General features: G+C 39.7%; 1 protein-coding gene across 5 annotated transcripts in view; it reads right to left on the bottom strand.

The window, feature by feature from the left end:
• The window catches only part of GRM5 (glutamate metabotropic receptor 5), a 417,372-nt gene that overhangs the window by 364,446 nt on the left and 26,526 nt on the right, over positions 1-26,400 (bottom strand). The gene's annotated exons all lie outside the window — the stretch shown is intronic.

The following is a 26,400-nucleotide window of genomic DNA, read 5'->3' as shown; positions in this document are numbered from 1 at the left end:
AGGCAAAAGATGTGACCAGCTATTTCACTGAAGATGTAATGATAAATAAGCACAGGAAAAGATGTTCAATGACATCAGCTAATAGGCAATTGCAAATTAAAGCTATAATAAAACATCACTCCATATCTATCAAGATGTCTAAAATAAAAAATGACACCAATCATTCATACATTGCTGATGGAAATGTAAAATGGAAACAAGTTTGGCAATTTCCTCAAAATAAAAAAAACAAAAAAAACTTTCCACTATCATACAACCCAGCAACTGCACTCCTGAATATTTATCCCAGAAAATGAAAACTCATGTGTACAGAAAAATAATGTGTTTATAAATCTTTATAGCATATTTATTTGTCATAACCAGAAGCAGATGGCCTTCAAATATGGGTGAGTATTTAAATAAACCATATACAACTACTACTAGGCAACAAAAAGTAACAACTATTGATACTATTTGTATAAATCTCAAAATTATGCTGAGTGTTAAAAACCAACCTCCAAAAGTCACAAATTGAATGGTCCTACTAGTATTTATATAACTAACATTCTTGAGATGACAGAATTATACAAATGGAGAACAGATTTGTGGTTGGCAGGTGTCAATAAAGAGAAAAAGAGGAGGGAAGTAGTTGTGGCATAAAAGAGGAACATGAGGGACCTGGTAGGGATGGGACTTCTGTTTATTAGCTATGTCAATGTCAATATCCTGACAGTAATATTGTGGTATTACTTTGTAAGATGTTACCCATTGGTGGCAACTGAGTCAAAGAGACAGGAGTTTTGTTTGTATTACTTTTTACAACTGCATGTGAATTTACATTTATTACAAAATAAAGAATCTAATTTTTAAAATCTATAAGTAATACTCTTCAAAAACATGCCAAGGCCATGAAAAATAATATAGGAAATACTGAAACATGTAAAAGATTGGAGGTATTTGTACTACTAAGCATTGTTAAATGCAACATAATATCCTGAATTGGATCCTGGAACAGAAAAAGGGCCATTACAGGGAAAAAATGGTGAAATCCAAATAAAGACTGTTATTTAGTTAATGATATTAAACCAATGTTAACTTCTTACTTTTGACAAATGCACCAGACATACATAAAATATTAACATTAGGGGAGGCTGGATGGGGTATCTGGAAACAGTCTATTCTATCTTTGCAAATTTAAAATTATTCCCAAATAAAGATTTAAAAAAATCTATGGTTAAAAATTGTCCCCTATTCATTGTTTCTAATCAAATACTAAGCATTAAAAAAAATCTATCTTTATTGTTGAAACTTTCACAGATGTTCCCATTTTCCCCCCATTGACCCCATCCACCCTGCCCTGATCCCACCCCCAGACCTATACTAAGCATTTTATCTAGGCATACAAGGTACTCTGCAATATAGCTCCTGCTTCCTCTCCAAACTTATTTCCTGCTGTTGGTTTCTTGCTCTGAACCTTTATTGGTACAACCTTGCAGTTCTTTTTCTTTCTTCTTTCTTTCTTTCTTTCTTTCTTTCTTTCTTTCTTTCTTTCTTTCTTTCTTTCTTTCTTTCTTTCTTTCTTTCTTCCTTCCTTCCTTCCTTCCTTCCTTCCTTCCTTCCTTCCTTCCTTCCTTCCTTCCTTCCTTTTCTCTCTCTCTCTCTCTCTCTCTCTCTCTCTCTCTCTCTCTCTCTTTCTTTTTTTGAGAGAGAGGAGTGGGAGGGAGGGAGGTGAGAGAGAGAGAGAAAGAGGGGGCTGGGGGAGAGAAACATTGATGTGAAGAGACACATCAATTAGTTACCTTTCGCATGTGCCCCAAACTGGGGCGGGGATGGAACCTGCAATCCAGGTACATGCCCTTGACCAGGAATCAAACCCTGGACCCTTCAGTGCTCTGGCCCGCACTCTTACCATTGAGCAACACCAGCCAGGGCCTTGCAGTTCTTGAAAAGTGTTTCACACTTTTATTTTTTATATAGACTAGTCATCGTGCTAAAAATGACCTTCTGTTCTCCCTATTCTTCCTACTTGGTAAAACCTAGTTATCTTTTAAATGTCCAGCACAGTCACACACAAAAACTGTAAATATTTTCTTGGCCATCTTCACAATGGTATTGATGTCTCTTTTGCTTCTTTACCTTACACAGTAACAATACTATACTCTCATGTAACTAATGGCTTCTTACAATGGTTTTCTTCTCCACCGAACTTTGATGAAGCAGTAAAGTGATATGGGGGAGGGGGGACATGGGAGGAAGCACAGGATGTGGATTGATATATACCTGGATTTGAATTTCTCCTTCACTAATTTTTAACTCTGTAACTTGAGATATGACTGAGCCTCAATTTCTTCTTCCATTAGAAAAAATAACTATTATTCTTACTTGATAGATTTGCTATGAAATTAAATGAGAGAAAATGCGTAAAGCATCGGGTAAGATGCCTAACTCAAAAACTCAATTATATTATTAATTCTATCATTTTAAAGTTATTATCATTATTACAGATCATGTTTTTCAATGCTTTAGTATTGCTATGAAAATAATTTTGGCATTGTGGATCTTCTGAAAGGGCCTTTGAGACCCCTCATGTATCCACAGGCATTCTTTGAAAAGTACTGAATTAAAGCATTGTATAAAACAAGGGAACACTCTGTTGCTTTTCCTGATATGTTTAGAATTTTATTAGAATGAGGATTCGAATTTACTTTGTGTCATAAGGCTTTGTTTATTAAACCATTGTTCCAATGGTACATTAAGTTCTGTGGGATTAAAATCCAAGGACTGAGGAGGAGGGGTTCAGCTGAGATCCCCAAAACTGCCTGCTTGCAATGAATTATGGCTTAAGGTATCTTAATTATCTTAGGAAATTCTTCAGCAATAAATTGCATCTTATTTTACACTCAAGATATTCACCCATCTTTTCATTCATTTTCATAACCATTATTAAAATTAAGTCATTTAAAGGATGTTTATTATGTACTTACAATTGCCAGACAAGGAGGAACAGAAATTAACAAAATGAGTGATCCTGTTTAGCTGTGGGCACCTACCTTTGGGAGTTGTGGGTTTGAGGACAGTAAAAAAAATTCCCAGGAAAAATGATGACAACCAAGATTTAAAAAAACATGGAGAGATTTAGGGGTAATAGAACAGGAGATATTTGATACCCACTTGGGAAAGGACATGAAACAGGAGAACCACAAAGAGATGAGATGGTTGGATAGAGCAAAGACTATGTGTGAACATGGGACTAAAAATTAAGGCACTGAGGTATATAGTGCTAGATATAGATGGGATATATAGGCTAAGTGCTGTAAAAGATGTTTAATGCGTTGATGTTGTAGGACAGAGCCTCATGCAAGACAATCAGAGATCCTCAGAACTAGCGTGGTGAAAAACTGTGATGGTTGCCGAGCTACTGAGATGCACAGGGGCAAATGATTTGACATTTTCTAAATACAATTTCTTATTTCTAATAATACGATTGGAAAGTAGTATGTAAATCATGTCAAAAAGAGGAAGGGCACCAAGCAAGCCCTTGGTCTTAAAATTCCAAATGATAAATACAAATGATATATACAAATGTATAATGAATGGTCATAAATTGGAGCCTTGGATAAAGAATAGGAAACATACGACTGCTTTCTTCACCCAAATTCTTCATCCAGAGACTTTCTAGAAATTTGCATCTACCAGAGACAGGGTCTTAAAACCAAAGACCCAAAGAAAAAGAAAAGCAAACGAACCTCACAGAACAGAGAGACAACGGAATCTAGTTGTTAGTCAAAACCAATATAGTCGTGTGAGAGCTTAAAGCCTCACGGTTTTCAGAAAAATTTTAATTATCACTCAATTTATTAGTTTCACAGTCCAACTCAGCAAAAAAAAAAAAAAACCCTGTGGGAGAGTTTTACTACAAGTCAGCCTATTTTCTATGCACAAAGTTTTATTATAATGATGTCTCTGAAGTCCATGAGAAATGATCTCTCTGTCTGGAATAATATACTCCATCTTCAAACACAAGGAGAAAAATAATGGTGAACTTCCAGAGGACTTCTTTAAATACCTCTGAAGAGGAGAAAGGGTGGCATTTGGTGCATGTGGGCTTCAAAGACCATGCAAGATAATTCATGTTGAAACAACACACACTTACACACAGACACACATGTATGAATACCATACATGGCTGTAGCTAATTACAGAACAAATTTGAACGATGATGGATTTCAAATGCCATAAGTAGGTGCTAACTCTCTATTTCCCTTTGAACTTAAAGACAAAAATAATAAAATAAAGTTTCTACCTTTTGATAAAATCTAAATGCTCCCCCTTCTCTCTCTCTCTCTCTCTCTCTCTCTCTCTCTCTCTCTCTCTCTCTCTCTCTCTCTCTCTCATTTGCTCTCCCTTGTCCATTTTAAGTATGTGGAGAGTGTCTGAGCATAGTGGGACCTGTATCAGGACAGGGCTATACTGAGATACATGGAATGTCAAAAACTAAGAGTGATCATGGGCCATACAATAAAGCAATGAAGCTAGAAGCAGGAAAGGATTCCACATGAGATCACACCAAAAGGTACCACCCCAAAGGGTCACATTCTGTATGGGTCCATTTATATAACATTCTTCAAATGACAAAAATTATAAAAATGGAGAACAGATTAGTGGTTGCTAGGAGTCTGGGATGTAGGTGTACAGAGCGAAGCTGCCTTAAACAGCAAATGAGGGCCCAGCCAGGGTTGCTCAGTGGTTGCGCATTGACCTATGAACCAGGAGGTCACGGTTCGATTCCCAGTCAGGGCACTTGTCTGGGTTGTGGGCTGGATCCCCAGTGTGGGACATGCAGCAGGTAGCCAATCAATGATTCTCTCTTATCACTGATGTTTCTACCTCTCTTTCCCTCTCCCTTTCTCTCTGAAATCAATAAAAATATATTTTAAAAAAAGAAAAGGCAAGATCCCTGTGGTGAAAGAGCTATTGTGTATCTTGATTGTATTAATGTCACTATCCTGGTTATGATTTGTACTATAGTTTTGCAACATGTCACCACGGGAGGAAACTAGGTAATGAGTACATGAGGTATCTTCATATATGTCTTACAACTGCACGTAAGTCTTTAATTATCTCAAGGTAAAAGTTTATTTTAAAAAGCTCCTGCTTCATTAAAAATAAATCAAAGACTTTAAATAACATCACATTAATCATAATAAAGTCAACAAAACCAAAACACATATATTTTAAGCAGATTGTCATTATTAAAACAAATATTCAAAAGCCTACTTGTTCCTAATGCTCTCACTTCCTGGTGATTTTTACTTACATCAAAACCAGAAGCACCTATATACCTTTGAACTAGGAGCTATCTTCTCCCCAGGAGAATTCTGGAAGTATGGTGATAATATTTTAGAAGGCATGCGGGCAATAAGCAAGTGCCTTAGCACATCTTGTCTTCTAAATCTCTTGGCTTCAATGCACTGGCTTCTATTTCTAATTTATCTATTTTTAGCTTGTTTTTCTAACTGTATTTAGGTTAAGAAAAAAAAAAATTAAGGTGCCAAAGTTGAAGGACAATTAAGAATTCCAAAAGATCACACTTTAAATAAAATCATAACAAGGAACGGAGGATTTTATTAAAATGTGTAAGTTATTTGCATCAGGGAAAGGGCTGGTGGCTGTATTTAGCCAACCGGATGCACATTAGTCTTGCCATTCAAGAACATTAAATGAATTATGGAGAAAACATTCTGTTTGAAGCCCTTGCATTCTAAAAAAAATTTAATAAAATGCTAAAAACTGGATTTGTTACCCCTGATTCCCACAAAAAGGCAGGCTGATTTTGCAATGAGTCCTGGTAGACAACCCCTTGGGAACTATTCATTCAAGTTCATTAACTCCTTTATTCACCAAAAATATAATGAATACATTCAGTGCATATGATCACCAAATATATGTTTTACAACAATGGCAACCTTTGTTTTGAATATGCTCAGCTTCACTGAAATACACAGGACTGACAGAAAGGAGCATTTCATAAAATCAACTGTTGTACTTTTTACAACCAGTGTCCCCTCTTGCATTTTCATTTATCTATACATTTTAGCATAAATCAGTATCACGCTTCTGTGTGAAACTCTCCAAAGCCTCCCCATCCCCACCCAGCCTTCCACACTGTTCCCACCTCTCAGAATGCTCTTCCCCAGGTAGTCACATTCTCTCTCTCCCTCATTTGCCTGAAATCATTATTCTCGAGTCCCATTCCCGGTGATGCTTGTCCTTACCTAATAGTTGATCTAGCCTATCCCACACTAACAAACTTTAGGGGTCATTTATTATTTTATTGTCAATCTTCACCACTAGCAAATGAGCTCCAAAAAGCAGGGATTTTTATCTTTTTTTGCTCACTGCTTTGTCTTCAGCACTTCCCTCATGACAAGGCACAGATTAGGTGCTCCAAAAGATTATGTTAAATACATGGAAGTACTTATTTTCCTCCTCGCCATGTTTCCACACACATTGGCTTACTATTTATTATGCTCACAGCATCACGCCAGCACCAAAGCAGCTGCATGCCTGATGCAGCCTTTGATCTCACGGGTCTTGGTGTGGAGGGAGAGGCTGGAGCTGGGGTGAGGGGAGGATATTGAAAACAGACAGACAGCCCTAGCTGATTTGGCTCGGTGGGTAGATTGTCAGCCTGTGGACTGAAGGGTCCTGGTTCAATTCTATTCAAGCACACACACCTTGGTTGCCGCCTCCATCCCAGGCCTGGTTGGTCGGGGGTGCAGGAGGGAGGCAACCAATCAGTGAGTCTCTCTCACATTGATGTTTCTCTCTGTCTCCCCTCCTCCTTTCCACTCTCTCTAAAAATCAATGGAAAAATATCCTTGGATGAGGATTAAAAAAAGAAAGAAAGAAAGAAAGAAAGAAAGAAAGAAGAAAGAAAGAAAGAAAGAAAGAAAGAAAACAGACAGGTAACTTCAGTATTTCAGTCCAATATGTGCTAAAGTACCAGGTTTTTTCTTGCTAACTCTTGAGATAGAAAGACAAACAGAACACAACATAGCCTTGAAAACCCTTACCCTGAGAAGGAGGCAGGGAAGGGGGGAAAAAAGCAATAAATGTGTGCATTTCGATGAATGCAAATGTTATTGGAGAATGGGGGAAGAACTACCTTTATTGCACAGGACGCTCCAAGAGTAACATTTGAACTGTGTCTCAAAGGATTAATGACAATTTTCTAACAGTGCTTTGCAAATGAGCTGCAAAGGGAAGCTGCTGAGACACTGTCCTTGAACTTGTTACTTGAATGTATTAGTCAGGGTAGCCATGTAGCACCAAGTCTAAGGGGGCATTCGCATCACAGTCTCTGTGAAAGCCTCCCTCCCCGCCCTCTCCTAGTGGAGTGCAGTGCACCACCTGTGCAGCTGGCCGTGCAGCCCCAGTTCTGACAGAGTAATACCGCGTTTCATGCTCAAACGTTTTATAATTTACAAAACACATTCACGCTCATTATGTCATTCAAATCTCATAATATGGGTAGTGATGTTACTGCCTCTAATTTTAAAGAGAAGGAAATGAGTTTGAAGAGATTTACTTTCACTCACTTCCAAAGTTTTATAGTTAAAGACCTTCTGCCCAACTTTTCTGACAGCAGGTCACACACAGTCATCTGTTTAGTACCTAGCACCCTCATTTGCTGGTACATTCTATAAGGAGAGGAGCCATCCCCCAGGAACATAATTTCTAGGACCCCCGTACATGGTTCATGTATTGGACAGAAGGGAAAGTGAAATGCGTGGGTAGAATCTCAGGGATCTTGGTGGATCGGTTGGTGAAAGAATTAAGACCCCTACTGATTTTTCTTCATTTTCTCAGTGAAATAGGAAGAGAGGCCATTATTGAGCATAAAGAATCAGAGAAATATTACAAGTTTCAGAAGAGAGGAGCAGGCGTGTAATAGTAATCTAGGACGGTGGGAGAGTGAATTGACTAACAAAATGTAGTTGCAGGTTGACAGGCAGTAAACTGGGGCCGCACAGGGCTTATGAGACTGAATTGAAATAAAAGCCAGTCAGCATCCTTGTGTGCTTTCTCCAGGCCCGTTCAGGGGCTCAGATGCAGGTGGAGAAGAAGGGAAAGTGGAATTAGCCAAAGCTGGAATTGTGCCAGGGAAGTATGTTGGCAGAAACGATGTACAAGGAAAACAGTAAAGCTATTCCAATGAGTGATTATAAAGTTGAACTTTAAAAAGAGGCTGAATGAGATAGTAATGAGGTCTTGAGAAGGATAATGGAGATGAAAAGGTAAGTAAGGTCAATGAGTTGTAGGTCCTCATGAAACCAAAGAATTATTGGAGTTAGGGGTACTAGCAGAACACAATTAGAAAGACAGAAGGCAGCAGAGGTCCTGGCAAATTAATAGGTGCCAAATGGTATTTTTTTATGAATGAATGTAACACAACTTTCTCTTAAATGGTGGAGGCTAGAACAAATGATCTCGTATTATCCTCTATGCTAAATTTTAAGACAGTTTCTAAGGCAAGTTTGTCACTTCACTCGGGAAGAAAATATGGTTGGTAGTGTTTTGATGTTTTATTTTATCAAAGATAGATTTTTAGTGTGAAGAAGTGTGAACAAGTCTCTAATATTAACATTTACATTTTGCAATGTAAATAAAATTTAATTTTTTTCACATGATTTCACATCTACACTTTTCTTTGTTAAAGATTTCTCACACTTGGGTTGGGGGGCTTTCCTCTCTTTTCCCTTTTAGAAACCATGATTATGGACCACTGTGGAGGACAGAATAAAGCCACATCATATAAGGAAAGCTTATGGGATCCACACCAAATCAATTCTTTGATCCCACACAGAGTTGGTTGAAATATGCATGTTTTTGAGACTAGAAGGCTGTCCCCTTCTGTAGGGTGGCTGTGGCAGCCCAGTAGCCATGACAGTGGGTGAGTGCACAGCAGGGGCGAGAGTCCTGCAGGGTCAGTGGCATTCGCAAGGCGGTGGCACAGAGTCCAGCTGGGTCCCCGTTGGGCGCCGGGCGGGGGGGGGGGGCGGTTAGGCTGGGTGCGTGCCAGTCACACGGAGGTCCCACCAGTGCCCGTAGCCAGTGCGCAGGGTCTGGGCTGTGACCTCTGTGGGCACAAGAGGACCAGGGTGGGGTGCACATGGGGTCGGGCCCAGGACGCAATGAGTCCGGGTGGTGGGGAGGCTTGGCACCTCGCCACTGCCACTCCCCGCAACCTCCTCGCAAAGAGGACCTAACCCTTCAAGATGGAGCGCGCTCCAAGCTGGAGCTGCATCCAGGGAGGAAAGACATTGTCTTTCAAACAAAGCTCTGACCGCTTCCTCAGTCTGATCAGAGAGCGATGGAGCCCAGAGAGATAACACAGGGGCTACATGGTTCCACCTCCCAAACCAGAACACGCGGCAGGCCAGGCTGCTTCTGGGCTGGGAACACGACTGCCCTCTGACCGCAGGATTCCACTGGGAGCAGGGCCACCGTTAGCCAAACTCCTACACAGTGAGACTTCTCTTTAGCTTTAGGCCAACAAGTCAGATGCCATAACTGTGCTTTTAAAAATATGTTACCATGTCTTATTTTTAAAATGTGTTTCTATAAGGTACAGATTTGAAACAGTTGTTGCCAGAGCTTGCTGAAAGATTAGCCCTCATTGCAGGAGAAGCGGAATGCGTGTCTTTGTGTACTAAAAGCAGGTTTACATTCCATAAGCGGAAGGAGTCGGAAAGAGCAGAAATAACCGCGGTCAGAAAGAACCACCTGTTTCTCTCCGGTGATTTGAGAAGATGTGTAACTTGTCAGTCTAGGTCGGGAAAGTCAGGATGTTACTTCCCATCTCACATCTCACACTGGACAGCCAAAAACAAGCGCAACAGGGATGGATGCATCGAACGTAGGTCAAAGGTCTTTGAATGCAGAATGGTTTAAGCTTAACTTCTGGAGTTGGTGACTTTAGATTACATGTTTAGTTTTCTTGTCCATAATATTGGAATTATAACGTCTATTGCATGCAGGCATTGCGAGTATTAAATACGATAGCATTGCAAGTGTTTAGTTTTGTGCCTGGCACCGAGAAGGTGGTCAGTGATGAATTACCAAGGGGAATGGCAGTTGTCTCCAGGGACCGGTTGCCAGGAACGCTGGACAGACTATCCAAGTTTAGTTTGAGTGTTTGATCTAGAAGATTGCTATGAGCATTCCTTTCATTTAGTTGTTGCTCACCTACTTACACTTGGCAACTTGCTAGGCATTAGGGCTATGAAAATAAAGCTCTACTCCCTGCGCTTAGAAGCGCACGCCCCAGAGGAAGAAATAAGGAAAGAGCAGTAAAACATAACGTGCTATGGAATCCTGGAGGACAGATACTAACAGAGACTGGGATTATGAAGTAGCAGTGGTTGAAGAAAAATTCTAGGGATTTGCTAAATGGAAGAGCATTGCAAGTTCAGGAAGCAGTAACTGAAAGTTTATAGCAGGGGTCCTCAAACTTTTTAAACAGGGGGCCAGTTCACTGTCCCTCAGACCGTTGGAGGGCCGGACTATAGTTTAAAAAAAAAACAACTATGAACAAATTCCTGTGCACACTGCTAAGTCGGCTGTTAAGCAGGACAGGCAGCAGCGGCAAAAACACCCGGCAGGCCGGATAAATGTCCTCGGCGGGCCGCATGTGGCCCGCGGGCCGTAGTTTGAGGACCCCTGGTTTATAGCAACGTGAGAAGCACAACGTGCCACAATACAAAAAGGGAGCCACGGAGTTGAAAGAAAATATGACTTGATAGAATTCAGAGACCTGGTTTCCTTAGCCTGACTGTTTTGTTACTGTTATTGCTGCCCCAGTGTTATTTCATGGTTAGGGTTTTTATAACTAGAACACACATGCAAGTTGATAACAAAGAAGAAATAATCCTGGAAGAAATAGGAAGGCGATGGATAATTGTCTGCCTTGCTAGGTGAGACCGTTTTACCCAGGTGTATAGCAGGAATAAGTAAAGGGTGAAGCAGAAGAAACTCATGAACAGCTCAATGCTTAAGAAGCTTCTTATGAGTTTGGGAAGGATAGAAAGGTACGGAAGTCAGTAAGAGGATTTATGTAATCAAAGTGAGAAAAGAAGGTGCTGAGCTGGGGTTGTGGGTCCTGAGAATCTCTAATTTCCTGAGTTCGCTGCCGTGTTATTAATAGCTGCACTTGATGGTTAAAGTGGCAAACGTTTGCTTATTATTTGTTTCATCACTCACAATATTAAAACATCTATAATTTCAAATAAAGAAAAGCAGTCTTGGGGACCACTTAGAAAACAGAATTCCAAACCTCAGTATGAGTACTAGGTGCTAAGAAAATATCTTCTTTAGTTTTAGAAGAGAAATGTGGAATAAAATTAGATTTTTCTTCTAATTGAATCTTAATTAAAAATAAATATGTAGAAAATAGTATTGCATAGAGAAAAAATATTTTTGGATCAAAATTTGTTTTAGATCCTATGTTGCAAAAGAAAAGGATTTTCTAGTGCTGATAAGTAAACTAAGGGATAAACTCTACTTGCTATTGCCCTAACTGGATTGGCTCAATGGATAGAGTGTCAGCCTGCAGACTGAAGGGTCCTGGGTTTGATCCCGGTCAAGGGCACATGCCTGGGTTTCAGGCTTGAGGCAGCCGATCAATGATTCTTTCTCATCAATGATGTTTCTATCTCTCCCTCTCCCTTTCTCTCTGAAATCAATAAAAAATATATTTTTAAAAGAATATTTACTACTTAAACCATTGATTTTACTAACTAAACTAAGAATCATGGCTATCTGGATAATTAAACAAATGTTCTGAATATTAAATTTGACTATGCTCAGGTTTCTGAGCATAGTCATATGTAACACATGACTAAGTAAGACATAAGTAACACATTTTCTTTCTTGTTATTTCTGTCCATTATCCTGTATAATAAAAGGTTAATATGCAAAATCAACTGAACAGTGGAATGACCGGTCACTATGATGCACACTGACCACCAGGGGGCAGACACTCAATGCAGAAGCTTCCCCCTGGTGGTCTGTGCGCTCCCACAGGGGGAGTGCCCCTCAGCCAGAAGCCAGACTCATGGCTGGCGAGCACAGCAGCAGTGGCAGGAGCCTCTCCTGCCTGCACGGCAGTGCTAAGGATGTCTGACTGCTGGCTTAGGCCTAAGCCGTCAGTCAGACATCCCTCGAGGGCTCCCGGACTGCGAGAGGGCACAGGCTGGGCTGAGGGACCCCCCACCCCAAGTGCACGATTTTCTGCACCGGGCCTCTAGTATGTAAATAAACAAGGACTATTTTCCTGTAAAATTGTTTTACTTCACTGTGTATATTTACCCATCTACTTGTTATTCTTTTTTTCTTAATATATATATTTTATTGATTTTTTTACAGAGAGGAAGGGAGAGGGATAGAGTCTCAGAAACATCGATGAGAGAGAAACATTGATCAGCTGCCTCCTGCACAACCCCTACTGGGGATGTGCCCACAACCAAGGTACATGCCCTTGACTGGAATTGAACCTGGGGCCCTTCAGTCTGCAAGCCGATGCTCTATCCACTGAGCCAAACCGGTTTTGGCTACTTGTTATTCTTCATGACTAGATTTGTCAAGATTGTGAAAGACTCATTTTGATAGTAGCATATACTCAAAACTATTGCTAGAATATTTGATAATTGATAAATCACTAATTGTGCTAGTCTTTTCTATTGTAACTGAACTAAAGGAACACAATAGTTTTGTTGTTATTGTTTTTACCCTAAAATTAAGTTCTTTAATTTCAGACAGTATAAAATTTCATTGTAACTTCTGATGTTGGAGAATATAATTTGACTTTTTTTTTTAGTCAAGAACCATATAATTTCACTCATATGTGAATATAAATCTGAAAGCAACAAATGAACAAATAAGAAAAACAAACAAAACTCATAGACACAGACAACAGTATGGTAGTTACCCGAGGGAAAAGAGTTAGGGGAAGGTAGTAAAGGATAAAAGGGGTCAAATATATAGTGACAGCAGAAGAAGACTTGATTTTGAGTGGTGAACACACAATGCAATGCACAGATAATATTATAGAATTGTACACTTGAAATCTATATAATTTTATTAACCAATGTTACCCCAATAAATTTAATAAAATTTAAAAAATAGTTTGGTCTACTTCCTTGCATTTCCTGGTTTAAGTTTAAAGGTATCTCTTATTATTTCTGATTTAAACTCAAGAAAAAAAGTTGTTTCTTCACATTATATAATAAGTTATGATTTCCAGCTGGTCAAACATAAGTAAAGATTTCATTAAAGAAGTCAAAAGAAAGCACACTTAGAGGACAGAGGGAACAAGAAGTGTACACAGTTCTTTTAAAATTCCTGCACTTTCACTTGCCTCGTTATTTTTATAGAGTTTGTTTTCTAATTAAGTGCATTTGGCATAATTTTTAGAAAGTATCTGACAAAGGATACATCCTCTGTTCTCTGCCTTTAGCCTGGTCATTTTAAACACCATATCAGTGTCTAACCTGCCTGTGCATCTCTTCCTCCTTTGCTTCACTCACCAATTTAAAAAGTATGGACAAAACTATTAAAAATAACACTAGTGTTTCCAAGTCAATAAATAAAGTGTACAAAATAAATTAATTTGCCTGGCTAGTGTGGCTCAGTGGATTGAGCGCCATCCCCTGCACCAGGTGGTCACTGGTTCGATTCCTGGTCAGGACACATGCCTGGGTTGTGGGCTCAGTCCCCAGTGAGGAAGGGTGGTGTGGGAAACAGTTGGTCAATGTTTGGTCCACGTTTCTCTCTCATTGATGTTCCTATCCCTCTCTCCCTCTCCCTTTCTCTAAAATCAATAAAAACATATTAAAAAATAAATTAACTTGTTAAAACAAAGGTAAATTGACATGTGAGAATACACATATGGAATGGCACTAAATTGTAAATCAAATAATTATAGGCTTTATTCTGAACTCTTTTCCCTTCTTTGGTATTCCTTAGACTTTTCAAGTTGAATGAACTAATCTTAATTTTGAAAAAAATTTTTGAAGAGTTAAGGATTAGATCACTATATTCAGCTTCATTTTAATCACTAATTAAACTAAGTTTCTTTGAATGACAAGCAGCAGTCCATTGAGAAAATTAAAGCTCAAAGAAATGGAAGAATTTACCCAAGATCATCTAACTAATAAATGACAAAATCAGGATTAAAAGCATAGCCATTGTATACTAGTACGAGGTGATAAATATTTTAATTAATTAGATGGGAGGAATCCTTTCACAATGTATATGTATATCAAACCATCAGGATGTACACTTTAAATCTCTTACAATTTTAATTGTCAATTATATCTAAATAGAGCTGAAAAAAAAAACATAGACATTGTATCCATTAGATAAAACAGTAAAATACGTATAAAATGGTAGAGATTATAAAAAATGATTAAGAACTAAACAAAACAATTATTGTCTCTAAGAACAAAATAAAAACAAAATAAAAATTTATAATTTTAATGAAGTACCTGCAAATTGAAACATATATCAAGTAATTGGCAAAAAATCTCTCTCTCTCTCTCTCTCTCTCTCTCTCTCTATATATATATATATATATATATATATATATACTTAATAATAGACACACATGTAAATTGACTGTACCTCTGCGACACCACCAGCCAATCTTACCTAATAATAGACAAACATGTAAATTGTACCTCCGCAACACCACCAGCCAATCAGGAGTGATATGCAAATTAACCCAACAAAGATGGCAGGTTAATTTGCATACACAGGCGCTGAGTGATGGGGGCAGGTCGCTTGCGTCATGGCCATGGCGGCAACACAGGTGTTCTGCCCCACCCCCGGTCTCTCAGGGCCTCTGGGCAGTATGGGAAGGCGGGGCCAGAGCCGAAAGAGGCAGCTCCGAGGCCTGAGCGGAAAGGGGCTGGGCCAGAGTGGAAAGGCGGTGCCAGCAGCCAGGGAAAGGAAAGCCCATTCTAGCACGAATCTTCTATAATGTATATTATATATGTGTATATACTCCTTTGCACATATTAAGGCAACAGAAAAAACAATTTTTTAAAACTCAAAGCTCAAAATTATGAAGATAAAAATACTTCCACATTTTTAGCAACAGAAACGTTTTTTAAATTTGGAATTTGAATGTATTTTAATATGAATGTTATTTTGGGAAGAGCAGTTCTACATAGGGCTAACAAATGTCCTCATACAGCTTTGATATGTATGATATGTATTATTACTCTAATCTAAAAATTCAGAGCTGCTGCAAGCACACCATATCACACTCTACACCTTGTTTCAAATAGAAAGTGATGATTTAAAGATGACATAAAATGAGCTGAGAGGAGACCAGGATGAAAGATGTGAAGGGAGAGAAGGAAGAGGGATGTAGGGGTCATTATTGAAGTGCCTTCTTAGACTTGAGAATGAATTAATTACAAGAGATTTAGGTAAATACTGGGCAAATAGTTTTTAAATATAAGTTTTTTTAAGCCTCAGATCCACCAACTATTAGATAAATTATCTATAATAATAAAAGGGTAATATGCTAATTAGACTGGACATCCTTCCAGACGACCTTCCAGACGAAGCCTCGGCTGCGAGGGCCGAGGTGAGCCACTGCAGCTGCGAGGGCTGAGCCCCTTGCACAAATTTCATGCATCGGGCCTCTAGTATATAATAAATGCATTCCCACAGAGTACTTTCTCTTAAGATTGATGTAACCAAAATTTCAATTGAGCTATTTCTGATTTTAAAGTCCAAGATTTTTCCACTATATTATTCTATAAGGATAGCCAAGAGAAAATGTGTAACTTGCCAAAATCTCACAGTAAATCCAAAGGTAGAGGAAGTACAAACGGATATACCCAAGTCTCAGAGTTCTTCTCTAGAGCCTTTTCACATACATTTTTCCACTAGATCCTAAAAGAATAAGCTATTTTTAAAATTCTTTATTGTTTAAAGTATTACATATAGTATTACATATGTATAAGCTATTTTTTAAATGACTAAGGATCACAGAATTATTCAATTATGACAGAAAATAGCCATCACCTAGAATATAGGTCCTTAGCTTAAGGTCCATGCAGTTGTAAGAGCTATAGAGTGGCATAGAACTATTGAAACTGTACATAGATTTATTTTGTAAAATTTCCATAGGCCTGATAAGAACACCCATAGATTTCATGGTATTTTCAAAGGGGATTATGATTGAAAATGTTGAAGAACTAGTGATATAAAACAAACAACTTTTATAGATGAAAAAACTAGAAGCCCAGAGAGCTAACATAACTATGGGGACCAGACAGCTGGATAGTGGAAGAACAGCTACTAGAACATGGGTATCTAACCCTTCAGTATCCTTTCCCACATCATAGGGCCACACATAATACACCACACCATGAGTCTGCAAAGTTAAAGCTGGTTTCTGCAGAGGATGGCACACAGGAGAAAGTGAGAAGCCTTAGTGGTGTTAAGCATCCTGGTGGACTCGAGGTCCCTCCCTCCTTTGCATTTCCAAACTAATAAGAAAATCTATGTTTAACTTTACATGGTTCAATGTGTAGAGAGAAGTAAATTATGCTTTATAAATTATGGTGCAAGGCTAACTGTGGACATTTTCCTAAGAAAACTCAATGACTTAGAACCTGCTAACCTCAGCAAACAAAACCTTAGTGAACTGTAATTAATGGTTCACAGTGCATCTGCTTAATTTTCCTAATGCATTAGTTTCCTTTTTTTTCTTTTAAAACTCCTGTAATCCTTTATCAGCTTTACTTTCAGTAATTTATAGACAGGTTTCTTATCTTTTTTTAAATATATATTTTATTGATTTTTTACAGAGAGGAAGGGAGAGGCATAGAGAGTCAGAAACATCGATGAAAGAGAAACATCGATCAGCTGCCTCCTGCACACCCCCCACTGGGGATGTGCCTGCAATCAAGGTACATGCCCTTGACCAGAATCGAACCTGGGACCCTTCAGTCCACAGGCCGACGCTCCATCCACTGAGCCAAACCAGTCAAGGAAGGTTTCTTATCTTATTTCAACCTTTTAGTGTAATATTAATTTGGATATTGTTTTGTGAAGTAGAGGAATGAAAAATAACTTAAAAATAAATACATTTATCAAGGTTTTCAGGCTAACATAGTTGTGGATTTTAAAGAAATAACTTGCTCAGCCAGCATGGTTCAGTGGTTGCAATGCTCAGCATGGCTCATAGCGTTGACCTGTGAACCAGGAGGACACAGTTCGATTCCTGGTCAGGGACACATGCCTGGGTTGTGGGCTTGATCCCCAGTGGGGTGCATGCAGGAGACAGCCAATCAATAATTCTCTCTCATCATTAATGTTTCTATATCGCTCTCTCTTCCTCTCCCTTCCACTCTAAAATCAATAAAAATATACTTAAAAAAGGAAGTAACTTATAAGAGATATGACAGTTATTATGAATTCAGTGGTGTCTAGTTGACTATTTCTCTATTGCAGATAAATTGGCAGGGGCTGCTGAGAAATGAATGCTAGAGCTTGCCATTCTTAATTAATCATAACTGATTACTGAAAACCAGAACTTGAACAAAGTTGCCCTTTCAGTCCTGGGTCAACACTGATGACCTGAACTTTGCAATGCACTTTCACAAGGAACTAGGTATGCTACTCTTGAAAATACACAATGACCCATCTTTACCTCAGGATCACAAACTATTGGACCACTGCCACCACCACAACCAATATTATCACCAGAGCAACACCACCAGTCACAACATCTAGACCATTCATTGAGCTTTTACTGTGGGAAAGTCTGCAAAATGCATTGCTTACATTATTTTACATCATATTCATGACATTGTTGTTAAGTAGATGCTATCAATCCTATTAATATCTACATAATACCAGTATCATTTCATAGACGTTTTTATAGGATGAGGAAACTTGAAGTGAAGGAGGTCAAATGACTTACCCCTTTCTTCCATAACCAGTAAGAAACAAAATCTGGATTAGAATCCAAATTGCTTTGGTCCCAAAGCTAGTTCTTTTAACCAACAAGTTATTTTGTTTCCCCTGTTACTTATCTGAGAGCAATAATGCATAGGTTAATGGATGTACTTTTTTACACTGATTTAAAAAGACAGGAAGGGCCAAAGGGCCGAAACCGGTTTGGCTCAGTGGATAGAGCATCAGCCTGCAGACTCAAGGGTCCCAGGTTCGATTCCGGTCAAGGGCATGTACCTTGGTTGCTGGCACATCCCCAGTAGGGGGTGTGCAAGAGGCAGCTGATCGATGTTTCTCTCTCATCGATGTTTCTAACTCTCTATCCCTCTCCCTTCCTCTCTGTAAAAAATCAATAATAATTAAAAAAAAAGACAGGAAGAAAGAAAGATTGTTATCATAAGTTAAAAAAATTAAATGGGAAATCTATGATCAAAGGAGAAGAAATCCTACCTAATAATAGACAAATATGCAAATTGACCGTACCTTTGCTATGCCCATGATTGGCCAGGAGGCGCGGGGGGGCGGGACTCGGGGTGGCCGGGGTAGCTGATTGGGCCGGCGGGACGCTGAGCTGAGTCGCCAGTGGCGGCGCGAGCTCAGCGTCTGCGCCATGGCTGTGCTGAGGCACAGAAGGGACCTCTGGGGCAGCGAGCTCACTTCCCACTGCGCGGACCATCAAAAGTGGGGGAGCTGGGTGCCTGTCTGCTCAGGCAGCAGGCCTTTCAGAAGCCTCCGCCACGCCAGAGGCTTCTGAAAGGCCTGGTGCACCAGCGATGGAAAGGAAAGCATGGGAGCTGGGTGCCTGTCCACTCAGGCACCAGGCCTTTCAGAAGCCTCCGGCGCCTGGTGCACCAGCGGACAGGCACCCAGCTCCCCCGTGATCAAAAGCGAAAGCATGTAGGGGACCCTACACGTGCATGATTCAATCATGCACTGGGCCTCTAGTTGAAGATAATAGAAATGGTGCTTTGAGTAAAAGAAGGCAAAGGCAAAATATACCAGCAAGTGAGTGCAGATGGGAGCAGTAGAACTTTAACATGTTGGTTCATATTTCTTAGGTGAGAGCATTCAGATCCAATCCAGCGAGCTCTGGTATCAAATTACCATGAGCACAGCCCAGACCATTTAACCTAGCATGATGTGAGAGTTACTTTGCTGAGAGAGTTAATTTGGTTATCTTGCTTGTTGCAAATGGGGGTCTTTTGGGTACAATCCATGGCAAGTAACAAAGTACAATTTCCTTCTCATTCTACCTTGAGTGTATACATAATTCTAGCTCCAGGGTCAAATCTAAAAGATGCAAAAGCTATTGCTGCACATAAGCTTTTGACAGCCCACACCCTATAATGAAAAAGGGAAATGCACAGGAGATGAGCACTCAAAGCATGCACAAAATTGAACAAAATTTGAAGACCCTACAGAGACCAAACGTTAAAATGTTAAGAAATCTAAGCCCAAATGGTCAAAAAGCACTAAAACAGTGCTCAAGAACAACATTAAGAAATCATTCCATACCACTTGAATAATTTCATGAATTCACTGGGTTCTCTAGCTATTATTAGCGAAAGCACTGAGAACTTGCTTGCCATTACAGATGGTTTGCATAAAATCAACATCCCATGAAGTCCTGAGAAAAACATACGTTTGCAGATGATTACCCCAAGATAGCACTGGGACATTCATTATTCATTAGCTACATCTTTACAATTTTAACATGATCCATTCTCTGTATTTCACTGAATCTAAGTCCCTGTGGACCAAGTCCATGCATGCAGTTTTATTTCCCTTTTCAGTTGCGATTAGAAAAGTCTTTGGAATGGCATGTTCGCTCACCTCATGTGAGAGTTTTTTAAATGTGGGAAGTGACAAATGCTGGAAGTAAGACACACAGGCATTATTTTTCTATATTTGTCAATAGCTCTTTTAGCAGAAATTATTTAGGCTCTCCTCACCTGTCTTCCTGCCTTGGCCCACAGAGAACACATGTCCATGAGTATTTCTTCTTCTGGGGAGTATTGGAAGGAAGCTTCCATATTTGTCTCTAAATAGTACCAGAGGAGGGAGGGTAGCATTATTCAAGTGTCCAGGTGACACTTGAATAAAGCTGATTTATAGATCTCTGCATTACACTCTAAGGGCATCATGTTTTGGTCAGGATACTGGTATAGAAGAGAGTGAATTATAAAAGCCAGGAACCAAAAGCCCACTCACCGACAATATACAGGTGACCCCAAAAAATGTATATATACTTTGACAGCTGATTTCTATTACATTTTGAAAATGAAATGTATTTTAATAAACACTGCCTTTAATTATTCAAAGTGTGTACTGGTATACATTTTGGGGGACACTCTGTATTCTGAAGTGCTGTCAAATCTTTGTTATTAACAGTAGAATTACCCCAAACTACTTGCAGGCAGAAATCTTTTTGCTTCTGATTGCAACAGTAGCTGTGAACTGTGAAAGTTGTTCATCAACCCATGTCAACATCCTTTTCACAATACAGGGTTTGGCCAAATGTCATTTCCACTGAAAAATGGTAGTTACAGCCCAGTTCTATACCTAATGTCCCCCCTTCTATGATACTTTAATAATTTATATCCTTTTATAGTACTTATCACAGCCTGCCAGATGATTACTGAAATTATTGACGTGTGTGCCTTGCTCAATGACTAGAGTATGCATGTCTAATGAGTAGAGATTGATATTGACTTGTGTGCTCTCTCAGTCCTGACAGGGCACATTATATAGGGACGTATGGACAGATTTAAATCTGTAAGGCTATATATTTTAAATTCTAATTCAGGAAAGACAGTGGCCAACATCAGCAAATCAAGTCTTCTACTGAAGCAATTCACTGGCATAGTCACATATGACAACACTGAAGACATGCATACTCATGTATGTGTGTGCCTACATCACACACACAGATACACACATACACACAGAGCAATCCAGGCATCTTCTCTTATCTTTTCACAATTATTGCTAGTAATGCAACCTCTATTTCTTAATCAAAAATGTAGCCTGAAGGAAAGAAAATTGTAAAGGTCGTGGACCATTTTTGCAATATATGGTATCACAATGCATGGTGTAGAAAGCTACTTGTGTTCCTGGTCAACAGTGCTGGCACATCATAAAAGACAAAGGGAGTTTGCTGAACTGATCTGAACTTGGCTTAAAAGTTGTTGCCTAAATTAATTAATTAATTAATTTTTATTTTTGTAGACTGGGCTGCTTCTTCCTTTTTGCCTCCATTACTCTTGAATGCCTGGTTTTGGCCCTGTCTGCTTCTTGGGATCAGAGTGCCCACTGCAGGTGCTCAGGTGATCTGCACCTACTTATCCTTCATCAAAGATGGTTCTTAGGGTAGCCAGTACCCTATTAAGGACCTAGCTTGTGGCTCACATGGGTCAATGGAATCACACAAAACACAATTTAACATGGTTCCATTGAAAGAGCACAGAACTAGATGTCAAAAGACTTGGACTTAAATAATATTCCACAACTTAATGTGCATTTGAACTTGGACTGGTCATTTTGATTGCCTAAACTTCAAGTCCTTTATTGGTGAAATAAACACAATTCTAAAATTCCATTAATGCAGTGATTTTCAACTGGTGTGCAGTGGCACACTGGTATGCCATAAGAATTTAAAACATGCAATACCTGACTACTTAGTCAGGGGCACTGACCTCTTTTCCCTTAGATTGTCAAATAAAAAATGACAACAGCCAACACAATAGTTGTCTGGTGTGAATAAATAAAAATTATACCTATTTTTGTCAGATCAGCAAAAAATATATATTTTTGGTATGCTGCAGAATTTTAGTAATTATTTTATGTGTGGGTGAGATTAAAAAGTATGAAAATCACTGCATTAATCCACTTCATCAGATTGCTACATCATATGATTTTATAAACTTAATTATCATACAAATGTCAGTGAGATCAGAGCACACAATTTAATATTTATGAAGAGATCTCTCATTCCTTTTGTTTCCCTTCATGTGAGGTAGCTCATGATATCACCTTTGTGCCAGCACCAAGGGAATGTGTTTCCTGTTTATTTTATTGTGCTTCTCCCTGCCATTCATTGCTCACGAGTGAAATCAATGGGTGTCTGTTGGCAGTATTTGGAAGGTGTATTCTTCAGGTAATATATAGACACTAGTGGCCCGGTGCACGAAATTCGTGCACATTAAAAGGGAATTAATTAGAGGAAATATTTTAATATTGCTATTTGCCCTTTCTCTATAATAGAATTGTCAGAGATGAAAGAAAATTAGTAAAATGTATATGAAAATCTCCCTCCTGTCAGAGTCTGGGGTGCACCATGGGACCCAGAGTCAAGTCCCCGCCCACCCACCCACGCCTCGAAATTGCACAAGACCCAGACCCGCCAGCCCCACCCCCGTCAAGCCCCACTGGGTGGGGAGTGCAGCCTCAGGTATCCTGGCCTGGCGCTGGGCAGGGCAGTGCTCTCAGGTCCCCCGGCCTGGCCTCAAGTCCCCCGGCCCCGGTGCAAGGGCGCGAGGGCGCGAGGGCGTGAGGACATGAGGGTGTGATGACCATTTGCATATTAGCTCTTTATTATATAGGATAGTTACTCATGGGCAAACAGAAATTTTCCTGGATCTGAGTCTGCCCTGAGTCTGCCCTCATGTGGATATCTCAGAGCCCTATTCTTCATCAGGCAATTATCAGTTAAATTTTTTTTTTTTTTTTGGTCTGAAGCTAGTAAGTAGCACATGGACACAGATAGCACTAACTGCAATTTCCCAGTTATATGTTAAGTACTTTGGAGAGTATTCATTGAACTTTCCATTACAAAAGCTTCCCAAATGGATAAAAGTTATTTGATTGAAAAGAGCTTCACGAGCTCTCATTAAAACTTTGAGTGACTACACAGACCATTTTGGAAGAGTACCAGGCAGCACCTGGCTATTGTCACCTTGAGTGTACCATTAGCTAACCATGCGATTTCAGGAACATGCCATTGTCCTCACCACTTTCATCAGTCCCTACTCTTCTCCAACATCATCTCAGCACAATCTCAGTTCACAGCATCTACAGGCCCTTTCAGATACTCATTCATTTTAAAAAAAAAACTCATCTATTTATTTGAACATCGATTTGTTCATTTTTTACATTTATTCTATTACTTAGTAAGCACTTATATATCATGTATCCTGAACACTGTGAAAAGCACTAAAATATGGAGATAAGAGAACAAATCCCTGTCCTTAGGGGCATTTAGTCCTGTGAAACAATTGTAGCAAAAGACAGTGTGATACGGAATAGACAGGAGAGGCGAATCCAGTCCCTGCTGGTGGGGAGAAATCAGGTTATAGGATTTCATAAAAAGATTTCCACCCTAGCCAGTGTGTCTCAGTTGTTTGAGTGTCATCCCATGTACCGGAGGTCACCAGTTCTATTCTCGGTGAGGGCATGTGCAGGAAGCAACCGATTAATGTTTCTCCCTCACATCAATGTTTCTCTCTCTCTCGCCCTCCCTTCCTCTCTATCTAAAATCAATAAAAAAATATTTTTAAAAATATTTCCTAAAGGAGTGATCTAATTTTTGAAGAGTAAAAATGCTAATTTTCAGAACATTTTTAGAATTATTGTGCAGTTATTACAGATAATCCCTATATGCTTCATACCCAATATCTCCTATAGTTAACATCTTATTTTAGTGTGGTTCATTTGTCACAAATAATGAACTAATATTGATAAATGGTTATTAACTGAAGTCTATACTTTACTCAGATTTCCTTAGTTTTGGCCTAGTTTCCTTTTTGTTTTCTAGGGTCCCATCCAGTTACCACGTTATATATAGTTGTTATGTCTCATTAGGCTCCTCAAGACTGATTGATTCTCAGCTTTTTCTTCTTTTGGATTATCTTGACCATTTTGAGGGGTATTAATTGATATTTTGTAGCATGTCCTTCAAGTGGGTTTCATCTGATGTTTTTCTCATAATTAGAGTGGGGTGATATGTTTGAGAGAGAGAGAGTCATTGATTGGCTGCCTCCTGCCCACCCCATTGGGTTTGAGCCTACTACCTGGACATGAGCCCTGGCAGGGAATAGAACTGTGACCTCTTGGTTCACAGGTTGATGTTCAACCAGTGGGCCATGCCAGCCAGGCACTTACAACTTTTTATGTTGAACTTGATCACCTTGCTGAGGTAGTGTTTGTTAGATTTGTCCACCATGAAGTTGCTCTCTTTCACCCTTTCATATTATATAGTATTAATGCAAAGAGAAGTGCCATCTTAAAAAACATTACCTTTCCTCTTAATTAGTTCCCAAATTTCAGAGCGGGAGGATTATTTATGATGCTGAAATCTGCAGACATTTTTCTGCTATAAAATAGGGTGATGAATTGGTGCCCTTTGCTTTAACTATTCGTATGATTTAATGAAAGACAGTGCACTGCCTGAAAGAAGTGACATGATTCTGGAACCCATCTTAGTATAGTTTCCTTAAAACACACAGAGTGCTGTTTTATGGGCTGCAGCTGCTGCAAGCTTAGGATATGCCTCATAATCTCATCAGTGCTAAATCTGGGCAGGGAGAGGGGTGTCCAGCAGCTGTGTAAGATTTTTGGAAGGAGGTAAGCAAAAGCACTAACAATTGCTAATTTCTCACTTTTGAGGTGTTGAATATACACTGTCTTATTTAACGTAACCCACTTAACCCTGGGAGGTGGGCATCACTGGCCCTATTTTATAGCAGAGCCATGTAAGCTCCAGACAATACCAGCTAGTAAGTGGCAGAACTAGAATTTAATCCTAGGTGTTAGGAATCCCAATCCCATGTTTATGGGACTGAAATATATTTTGAGCAGAGAGCTAACTTTAATAATATATTCCATTCTTTTTATCACCACAGAGATTGCAGAGTATGTTCACTTGTAGAAAATGTTTTTGAACTACATCATCATACTTCCTGTGAGTGGAGAAAATAACATTCTAAGAGTGTGAACCAGAGGAGAATTTAGTGATAGACTGTTGAAATTATAAAAGACTAGAGTCCCAGTGCACAAATTCATGCATGAGTGGGGACCCTCAGCCTGGCCTGCAGAATTGGGCCAAAACCAGCTCTCCAACATCCCCTGAGGGATCCCAGATTGCAAGAGGGTGCAGGCCAGGCCAAGGGACCACACTGGTGCATGATCAGGGCCAGGGAGGGACATAGGCGGTTGGCCAGCTGGGGAGGGACCATGGAAGGGCTCCAGGGTATGTCCAGCCCATCTTGCTCAATCCTGATTGGCAGGACCCCAACAGCAAGCTAACCTACTGATTGGAGCATCTGCCCCCTGGTGGTCAGGGCATGTCATAGTGAGCAGTTGAGCAGCCTTAGCATACCATTAGCATGTTACACTTTGAGTGGTTGAATGGACAACTGGACACTTAGCATATTAGGCTTTTATTATATAGGATTAGTATGTGTGCCACGCCAGCATGGCCATGGGTGAACCTGAGGGGGGCTAGTGAAGGATTAAAGAAGACAGACATGAGAAAAAAGCTGGGGCTAGGTGGGATGCTGCCCTCTGATTAGAGAGACAGTGCCATGGCCTGCAAGCTGAGTCTTTATTTTTATAGCCAGATTCCATGAGGTAAAGTAAGGGTGTGGTTAAGATGTTTACAATGTTTTCACAGGTTTCAAATCTACTCAATTATATGCACCTGAACTCTATCAAGCCCACATCACTCAGCCTCCTGGGACCACAGGTTCGGACCATAAGGTCAAGCTTACAACTATAGTCTTTGGCTATAATTGTGCTGGGACTTGCACATGGCTTTGCCACAAGAGGATCATGCCCTCTCATTAGTCTGAGGCTTGAACCTGTCCAAATGCTGTAGCTGCTCTCCACATCTCCCCCTTCTTTTTCTGTTTATAAACACTTGCATTTACATCATCAAAAGCTCTAGGCAAAATATGCAGCATAACCAAAACATCAAGAACAAAACTCTGGCTATTAACAAAACAATAACAAAACAATGCCAATGCAACACATCAATCAGAGAAAAACCAAACTACGGACATTTTAACATTTTCAGGACTATTTCTACAAAATAAAAGTTTCTTTTGTTGCTGGAGTATATTTTACTCAGAGTCCTCAGATTTGGCTGCGCAAGACTTTACAGAAAAATGGCAGCTCACCAATGCTAGCATAGCCAGAAACATGGTTGAGGCAGTAGCTTCCACTTCTTGCTTTTCTACCATCTGCTGGGCCCCAGTCGCTAACTTCTTCAGCTGACCCCATGTTGGCACCTTGGTCCCTTGCATAGCCTTTGTTGTCTTCTTCTTCTGCATCACTATCATTGGGCAACTCTCAGTTTTTTGAACGGAAGGACAAGGAGCTTCTCTG

The sequence above is a fragment of the Eptesicus fuscus genome, chromosome 13 (assembly GCF_027574615.1).
Source record: "Eptesicus fuscus isolate TK198812 chromosome 13, DD_ASM_mEF_20220401, whole genome shotgun sequence".
Taxonomy (NCBI): domain Eukaryota; kingdom Metazoa; phylum Chordata; class Mammalia; order Chiroptera; family Vespertilionidae; genus Eptesicus; species Eptesicus fuscus.
The sequence above is the reverse complement of the archived record's forward strand: the minus strand, read 5'-3'. Positions and strand labels throughout refer to the sequence as shown.